This window comes from Sorex fumeus, unplaced genomic scaffold, assembly GCF_029834395.1.
Source record: "Sorex fumeus unplaced genomic scaffold, SorFum_2.1 ptg000063l, whole genome shotgun sequence".
Classification (NCBI taxonomy): domain Eukaryota; kingdom Metazoa; phylum Chordata; class Mammalia; order Eulipotyphla; family Soricidae; genus Sorex; species Sorex fumeus.
This window is the reverse complement of record NW_026606120.1, coordinates 7,264,749-7,274,246: the sequence shown is the minus strand read 5'-3', so window position 1 is coordinate 7,274,246 and position 9,498 is coordinate 7,264,749. Positions and strand designations below refer to the sequence as shown.

The 9,498-nt window shown below is 51.7% G+C and overlaps 1 non-coding gene across 1 annotated transcript; it reads right to left on the bottom strand.

Moving 5' to 3' along the window:
* Positions 1–1,927: 1,927 nt before the first annotated feature.
* Positions 1,928–2,034, bottom strand: LOC130036230 (U6 spliceosomal RNA). The gene has a single exon (XR_008794283.1). It is a non-coding gene; the product is annotated as a U6 spliceosomal RNA (small nuclear RNA).
* Positions 2,035–9,498: the final 7,464 nt, after the last annotated feature.

The following is a 9,498-nucleotide window of genomic DNA, read 5'->3' as shown; positions in this document are numbered from 1 at the left end:
TCCCCCTCTGTCTCCAGCCCTTTGGCTTCCTTATCGAAACTGTCTGTTCGGAGTCTCATCAGGGCCGGCCCCAGTGATCTGTGCTCTTGGAATTTGGAGTGAAGTGCCTGCTGGTCCCAAGTGTTGACTCTGGTTGGCTCTGACATCCCCGACTCTGAGTCTAGTCAATGTCCTCATTGATTACAGGGGCATGTTTAAATTGATCCTGACAGTTTCACAGAGTTCAGCTATGCAGCCACTTGACAGTTATAACGCCCTTTCACACTTACAATGTGAAACTCCTGACTGATAAGCTGTTGGTTATGTACATTTGCTGTGGGCTGGGGGGTAGGAGTATTTAGGCCACACACAGTAATGATCAAACCAGGGTAACAGGTGCCTCCTGTACTATCTCTTTTTTATTGTTGTTGTTTTTTGTTTCTTGTTTGTTTGTTTGTTTTTGGGTCACACCTAGCAATGCTCAGGGGTCACTCCTGGCTCTGCACTCAGGAATTACTCCTGGAAGCGCTCAGGGAACCATCTGGGATGCTGGGAATCGAACCCGGGTTGGCCGCGTGCAAGGCAAACGCCCTCCCCGCTGTGCTGTCGCTCCAGTCCCCCCATTCTATCTCTTCAATCCCATTTGATATATCTCCATAAGCAGGATGCACCCAGATGATCACAAATCACAAATCATCCTGTTAATCGTCGATTGCCTCGAGCAGGCCCCAGTAACGTCTCCTTCATCCTAGCCCTGAGATTATATTCAAGGCTCTTTAGGAGAACGAGACCCATCATTGTTACTGGTATTTGGCATATTTGGTACGCCACGGGGAGTTTGCCAGACTCTGCCCTGTGGGCAGGCTACATTCAATAGCCTGCAAGTTTGTCCAAAGTAGGAATGAGATAATAAGATGTCATAAAAAAAAGTCCTGATAAGATGTCCCGCGAATGCGAATGCGAATGCGGCCGCGCGGTTCTGGGATCTGGATTTTATAGTCTCTGAGTCTTGGCCGCTGATGGGATTACACGGCGCCAGGGGGCCAGGTGGTGGGTGTGACCCCCGCCTACTGGAATTTGGAGGATCTGGGTGGAAAATGCTCGACTCCAATCCGAGTAGGCTTGGAGTTCTCGGCCCCGGAACCCGCGTGGCTTTGTCCCTCTGCCAGTACCTTCATGTGTGCGGAGAGTGGTCTCAGCATGGTGGTGGCTGGTCCTGGAGGTCTTTGGCTGCCGGAGCCCTGGTCGGGGCGGGGAGGAAAGCTCAACCCGCTCCCCTCCAAGGGGCCCCAGCGGCGAGGACAGTCAGGCGCAGGGGCAGGAGACTGATGATGACTGTAGTAGGTGCAGGGCCAAAGATTGAAAGGTGGGAGTGTAATGCAGGTAGCCAGGGATCTGTGCCACATATCACCTCTGCCACCACCACTAAATCAGGCCTACTTAGACTTTCCACTCACAACCCCTGCTTTGTTTTTGAACCACACACCTATCTGCCCTGCTCAAGATTTACTCCTGCCTCTGTGCTCAGGAATTATTCACAGAGGGGGTTCAGGAGACCTTATGGGACGCTGGGGATCGAACCTGGGTCAGCCACGTGCCAGGCAAGTGCCCTCCCCACTGTACTATCTCTCTAGTTCACCTGCCACCTGGGCAACTGTCAAAAACACCTCAGACTCATAGGTGGTTGATTCCAAATTAATTTTTTTTATTTTAACTCTACTTATTAGAATCTGTTCTATCAGAAAACTTAAAAACTCACAAATAAGTGAACAGGAAATATACTGGTAAAATTAAATGTAATTGCCTCCACGCCTCAAACAAAGAAAACCAGAATCACGAATGCAGTGTATTTCCCTATCAATTACGCTTGAAGTAATGTATTCATTTGATGTCTTATCCTTTATTACCTAAAAACTTCACTATAAAAGTAATTTTCAAAATGTTATGTAAAAATATGGAACGCTTCACGAATTTGCGTGTCATCCTTGCGCAGCGGCCATGCTAATCTTCTCTGTATCGTTCCAATTTTAGTATATGTGCTGCCGAAGCGAGCACCCAAATTGACTTTTGACCATTGTCAGTTCAGACACCTTATACCATAGTCACATTTTTTGGGACCCCTGCATTCAGCTATGCACATCACAATCTAGCTAAGGACCAGAGAGATAGTACAGGGGTTAAGGTTCTTGCCTGGAACTGACCTGGGTTTGATTCCCTGAGCCCTCCCCCCGCCCTGCACCAGCCCGCCCCCACCAAGATTGATCGCTGAGTGCAGAGCCAGGAGTGGGAGTAAGTGGGATGTGGCCAAAAGCAAAAGCAGCCTGCAGCAGCTGAGCACTGAATCACAGCCTCGGAGGCGGGGTGTTGCATCTGGGCAATAGTTTGAAAACTCCTGTGAATGACCCTGCACCACTCAGCACAGGAAATGGAAAGAGGAGGGTTGGGGTGGGGACAGACTCACTTCTGCTTTAGAAGTGAGTCACCTCGCTGACCTCACCCAGTGCTGAGCCCAGGGGACATTCTCTCCCCAGGGGTCTCTGCCCTAGCGTCCAGCTGTGGCATGAATGACCTCCTTGGCTTGGGGTCCTGGAGTGTGACCTGCTAGAAGCCAAGATTTCAGATCCCCCAAGCTGTGGTCCCAAGGGACAGTCATTGGTCAGCGATACGACCAGCCTGTGGGGTGGGGGCAGGGAGATAGCTTGCAGAGAACTCATACCTGACATACATGAGGTTCCGGGTTTGATCCCTGATGCTCCATGGTCCCCCAATACCTCTGATGTGGCCCTGATAGCTCCCCCTAAGCATTGCTAGGAAGCCCCCCACAAAAAAGGATCTACAACAACCCCAAACACAGCAGGTTTGTCTACAGATTCACAGGCAAAGGAGACACAGAAACATATGCCATGTGCCCCACATCCATGCTGCACCCAGCAAAGTACAAGTTCAGGTTTCCTGAGGGAGACCAGGCGGCTCTAATTCTCATGCTGAGTGCAGGGCAGGGAGCTGGTTGCAGACTCCCCCAGATCTTCCTCCTCTGAGGCTGTGTTCGGGATTTGGGTTTAGACAGCTCCTTGAATTTTCCTTTCTGGGATGACAGCTTTCTTCTCTGAGGTCACTTGTCCCAGGATGTGGACGTTTTTTTCGGCCTCTGATCCACCCTGGGAGCCCAGGACCTGCTTCAAACTGCAGCTCTAACACCCTTGATTAAAGAGAGCCTGGTCACGTGACCACTGCGGGCCATAATTTCCACCTCTGTAGAATGGGAATCCTTATTCAATGCACAGCTGGATGGGCGTATGTTCGGTTGGACAAGAAAATATTAAATGATTTTCTGAAGTGATAGTGTCTGCCACAATCAGGTGTGTCCAAGTACCTCACCCTAGCGTGTGACCATTGGCACTGCAACAACAGAAATATTAATTAACAGGGGCCCCAAGAGCTTTACAAGCTAGAGCCCTGAGTTTGAGATAGAGTATTACCAAGAGTAACCCTGAAACACTTATGATGTGCCCCCCCCTCAAAAATTTAATTATTGGGCCTGGAATAATAGTGCAGTGAGTAAGGTATTTGCACACAGCCGACCTGGGTTCAATCCCCAGCATCCCATATGGTCCCCTGAACACTGCCAGAAATAATTCCTGAGATCAGAGTCAGGAGTAACCCCAGAGAATCACTGAGTATGACCAAAAAAAACAGCAAAAAAAAATTTATTCTTAGGGGTCGGAGATATTATATAGTGGGTAGGGTACTTGCATTGCACATGGCAAACTGGAGTTTGATCCCCAGCAACCCAGATGGATCCCTTGAGCACCACCAGAAATAATTTCTAAGTGTTGAGCCAGGAGTAACCCTTGAGCATTGCAAAGTGTGGCCCCCGCAAAGATTACTTCTTTGTGCCAAGGCAGGGGATTTACTCACTGAAGACCATTTGTCTTGCATGTAGTAGGCAGCTCTGGGTTTAATTCCTGGTACAAGGAAGGAAGGGAAGGAAGGAGGGAGAACCAAGAATGTGACTCAGTGGTAAAGTGCCTGCCCTGCATGCAGGACACTTAGATTTGATCCCCGGCATCAAGAGAGAGTGAGGGGGGGGGGCGGGGAGAGACAGAGAGAGAGAGAGAGAGAGAGAGAGAGAGAGAGAGAGAGAGAGAGAGAATATACAATGGAGCTATAGCAAAAAATTCAAATACTAAAATTACCAAATGAAAAATTAAATTCTCTTACCATTTCCCAGAGGTAACCCCTTATTATTTTTTTTGGTTTTTGGGTCACACCCAGCTGTTCTCAGGGCTTACTCCTAGTTCTGACCTCAGGGATCACTCCTGGCAGGGACCTGAGGACATATGGGGTGCCTGGGATCAAACCTAGGCCAAGACAAATTCCCTACTCAGTCTCAGACCCCAGAGTTTTACAGTGACTGATTTTCACTTGTATCCCTGGCCACGAAGTGTGTGTGTAATGCTTCTCATTTCCTGATTTTTCTATTCCAAAGTAAAGCTAGTTGCTTTCTGCTAGAAAACTTTGCTTCTTCACGTCGGTCTCATTTCCCTCCTTCCTGCTCACACTACCTTCAAATTTTGTTCTTCAGGGGGTCCCACCTAGGAGTGCTAAAGCTTACTCCTGGCACAGTGTTTCAGGGCTGCTGTAAGGGGTGTTTAGGGGAACATGCAATGACAGGAATCATTCCTGGGGCTCCTGCATGCAAAGCACATGCCCCAGTCTTTGTTCCATCTCCCTCGACCCTCAAAATTTAATTGTTGGGGCTGGAGTGATAGCACAGCGGTAGGGCGTTTGCCTTGCACGTGGCTGACCTGGGTTCAATTCCCAGCATCCCATATGGTCCCCTGAGCATGACCAGGAGTGATTCCTGCGTGCAAAGCCAGGAGTAATCCCTGAGCATCGGAAAAGAAAAAAAATCATTGTTTTCAAACAAACACTAAATGTAGCACTGTAGCACTGTCCTCCCAGTTGTTCATCGATTTTCTTGAACAGGGACCAGTAATATCTCCATTGTGAGACTTGTTGTTACTGTTTTTGGCATATCGAATACACCACGGGGAGCTTTCCAGGCTGTTGTCGTGAGGGCAGGATACTCTCAGTAGCTTGCCGGGTTCTCCGAGAGGGACAGAGGAATCAAACCCTGGTTGGCTGCATGCAAGGCAAATGCCCTACCCGCTGTGCTATCACTCAGAGATATATCTCAATGGGCTGAGCATATGCTCTTGCATGCAGAAGGCTGGGCTGGACCCTGGCATATACGGGTCCTTGAATGTCACCTGGAATGACCCCCAAGCACAGAGCCAAGAGTAGCCCCTGAGAACAGCTGGGTGTGGCCCAAAAACCACCAATAAATAAATAAACCCACTTTAGAGGCGCAATACCAGCTTCTGCAGCTGCTGCCACAGCTGTATTTCAGGAAACTCAGCCCTGTACAGTTGGAGCCCCCCAGAGGATGTCAGACAGGACACTTCCCATCACCCCATTTCCTGAATTCAATCTCAGTGCTGAGCTAGACAGAGGAAAACAGGCTTTTGGCCACTGAGACCAAGCACTTCCCTGGAAAAGTGCTCAGTGACCCGGCCTGGGGGGAGGGGAGAAGCGCAGTCCCAGATCCCAGCTCTAACAGGCTGATGGCACAGCCCAGAGAGACCGTGGGCAAGTCCTTCCCATGGTGAACGTCTCGCACATCCTGCCGTCCACTTGATGTTATTAGAATTGCTGGTGGTTCTGGAATACTCCGGCACAGAAAGGCTAGAAACAGGTCAGAGGGCCAGATGTGGCACGTGCCTTGCTGAGGACAACCTGAGTTCAATCCCCAGCACCACATCACCTTCTGCCCACCAGAAGAAGGCCCTGGAAGCCACGGGTATGCTGAGTGGCACCCTCACCACAGGCTGCCCCACTTGTAACTCACACCGGGGGGTCACATGCAGGCCGGCTCCTGGGGTTTCTAGCACCAGCACTGCCCAGACCTCCCAGAATGGGCATCAGGACCCTCATTTAATAGATGGTAACACGACGGAGGAAGTGAGGCCACTTGATACCTGGCCAGAAGTTCTGTTCAGCCAACCCCAACCATGCCCTGGTCCAACTGAAGAACTTGGATTTCGGAAACCACCAAAAACTCCAGTGTCCCTATGGGCAGGGAAAGTGTGTGGAATGCTAGAGTGAGCGTCCCTGACCTCAGACCCACCGCAGGGACTGACTCAGGCCAAGGCAAGCCTGAGGTCAGCTCCCCCGCGGGGCCTGACACCGCCAGAGAAGAGGGACTTGGACACCTCTGTTCACCTGGGCAGGACCCCCAGAGGATCCAGAGTGGTTTGGAGTCTATTTCCCCCATACTCTGCCTATACCACTCAGCTGGCTTGGGGGCCTCTGGCCTGACAAGGGACACCACACCGGTTTGTAGCTGTGAAGTGAAGGTGGGAGGACCCCAGAAATGCTGACTTGGGGCAAGCTGCTGGGAAACGCCCGGAAGGTCAGGTCTGGTCCTGTGGGCCAAGGGGCAAAGCTGCCCTCAGCATCGCCACAGGCTCACGACCACAGGCCTTCCTGCTTCCACCCCGTCTGGGGGATAAAGGTCCCCACCAGGCCACACTGTCAGGACAGGAAGGAATGAAAACCTGAGCCTGTACCCCTGGATTAGATTCTTCTGTCTCCTCATATAAATAAACCTGTTCCCAGAGAGGCCAGCGAGGACACTGCCCCAGAAAGCAACATCAAGACACACAGCGACCTGGGTCAGAGTGAAAGCAGAGTGGAGATGGCTCTTGCCTTGCACGCGGCCAACCCTGCTTTGATCCCTGGCATCCCATAGGGTCCCCCGAGCCCTGCCAGGAATGATTCCTGAATACAGAGCCTGAGCTTGGTTGGGTATGACCCAAAAACCAAACCAAACCAAAAGACATGCGGGCAGGAATGGGGGCTGGAGCGATAGCACAGCGGGTAGGGCATTTGCCTTGCACGCAGCTGACCTGGGTTCGATTCCCAGCATCCCAATGGTCCCCCGAGCACCACCAGGAGTAATTCCTCAGTGCAGAACCAGGAGTAACCCCTGAGCACCGCCGGGCATGACCCAAAAAAGAAAAAACAAAAACAAAAACAAAAAGACATGCAGAGACAGACAGCACTGAAACAGACTAACCCCAACCTGTAGGGCAGACAGTTGTCCCTCCAGGCCAGGACCAAGCTGATGACAACCCAGAGCCTGGGTTTGAGCTGCAAGTGCCTCCAGACAACACTGAAGTGCCAGGGTGGGTGTCACATGTGCCCCAGGAGGCCTGTCCTCTCTGCACGCTGTCTGTGTGCAGGAGACTTTGTCCATGCAGTGCCTGGGACAACTCCCAGCCTGAGCTCAGGCTGTGATGCAGGAGGATCAGGGTCCCTCCCAGGCACCACTAGGAGTGGCCTGAGTCCAGAGCTGACCTTGAATAGCAGAAGGTATGGCCACTAAACAAAAACAAGCAGGCAAAAAAGACAGTCAACTGGGGCTGCTCGAGCCAACAGCACCGCTGACCCTTATGCCAGAGGCCGGGCCATCATAGGACATTTTCTCTGAGAACCTACCACTGAAAGAAGTGTGGGACCCACACACAACTGCCATCCATTCACTGAACCCCAAGCCCGGAACTCCACGCTTCATCTAAATGATCATTTTGTTGTTTGGATCAGTGGTGTTCAGGGCTTATTCCTGGCTCACTCCTGGCAGGGCTCAGGGGCCCATATGCAGTGCTGGGGATAGAACCCAGGTTGGTTGTATACAAGGCAAGCCCCACTGTACTGTCTTTCCAGTCTAGAAAAAAATATATCTCTTTTTAACTTTCAAACTCTTCCTGCGGGATGAGATAAGACCAAGACTCAGGCTAAGCAGAAGCCTTGGGTCACACAGAGTCACACTGCCAGGTCAAGGCAAATTCACTGATTACTGTCTTGGGTTGGGGGTGGAGGCAGTCAAGACCAGAGTGGTTTCCAGGGAAACACCAAACAGCACAAGAAGTTCCTTAACCTTATTTTCCCTTAGCAACGGTCACAGTCCTCCCATTGTTCATTGATTTGCTCGAGCGGGCCCAGTAACGTCTCCATCATGAGACTTGTTGTTACTGTGTTTGGCATATCGAATGTGTCACGGGTAGCTTGCCAGGTTCTGCCGTGCGGGCAAGATCCTCTCGGTAGCTTGCCGGGCTCTCCGAGAGGGGCGGAGGAATCGAACTCAGATCGGTCATGTTGGCTGCGTGCAAGGCAAACGCCCTACCGCTGTGCTATCTCTCCAGCCCTTTAATTTATTTATTTATTTTTTGCTTTTGGGGTCACACGGGGCAATACACAGGGGTTACTCCTGGCTCATGCACTCAGGAATTACTCCTGGCAGTGCTCAGGGGACCATAGGAGATGCTGAGGATCAAACCCAGGTCGGCCACGTGCAAGGCAAACACCCTACCTGCTATGCTATCGCTCCAGCTCCAGCAATAGAAATTTATTTATTTATTTATTTTTGCTTTTTGGGTCACACCCGGCGATGTACAGGAGTTAGTCCTGGTTTGCCCTCAGGAATTGCTCCTGGCAGTGCTCAGGGGACCGTATGGGATGCTGGAAATCGAACCTGGGTTGGCAGCGTGCAAGGCAAACGCCCTACCCGCTGTACTGTTGCTTCAGCACCAGTAATAGAAATTTTAAAAAGAAAAAGTTGAAGACGGAGTGATAGCATAGCAAGTAAGGTGCTTGCTTTGCACGCAGCCAATCCACCAGGAGTGACTCCTGAGCACAGAGTTAGGAGCAGCCCCTGAGCATCATGGAGTGTGATCCAAAAACAAACGAAAAACCTTAAAAAGAAACTTATCCCTGTCTCAGATGCGTTTGTGATAGATAATGGATCACGAATCTAGATAATAGATACAGATCGGTATTTCTTACTTTTTCCAAACAGATAGGCAAGCTCAAGCCCAGCAAGCCTTGGAGGTGTTCATCCTCCTTAGACGCCAGAGGAGAGAGCACAGAGGCCTGGGAGATCTTATCAGTCTGGTATCCTCTGATTCAGGTGGAGTGACCTGGTCACCAGGGGCACTGCAATGGGAGTGGGGATAGGCCTGTGTTCCACAGTAGCCAGTCCCCGAGCCCGTGCCCCTTTAGGACTCCAACGGAAAAGAGGGGAGCGGGCTCCCCACCCACTCTCCTGGCCCTCTCTTGCTGGCCCTTGCCCAGGCTAGCTCCTCCCTCCTGCTCTGGGACCCCTAGAGAACCCCGTGGGCGCTGGAGCCGGAGGCTGGGTGAGTTCCTGCAGCCTGGTTTCCGCTCGCTCACTCAGCAGGCCCGCCCTCCCAGGCTGTGCAGTCGCTGTGGCCTTATAAGGGCAGGGGCCTCCTGAGCGAGCATCTCCCAGGCAGCCCTGCTGGGGAGCCCAGCAGAGGTGGATGTCCCAGCCCCCACACCAGCCTCCAGCTGCGGCCCAGACTCTGACAACGGCAGGATGCAGGCTGCCGCCCCAGGCCAGGAGCCAGGGTGCAACGCCCGCTCCATACTCACACT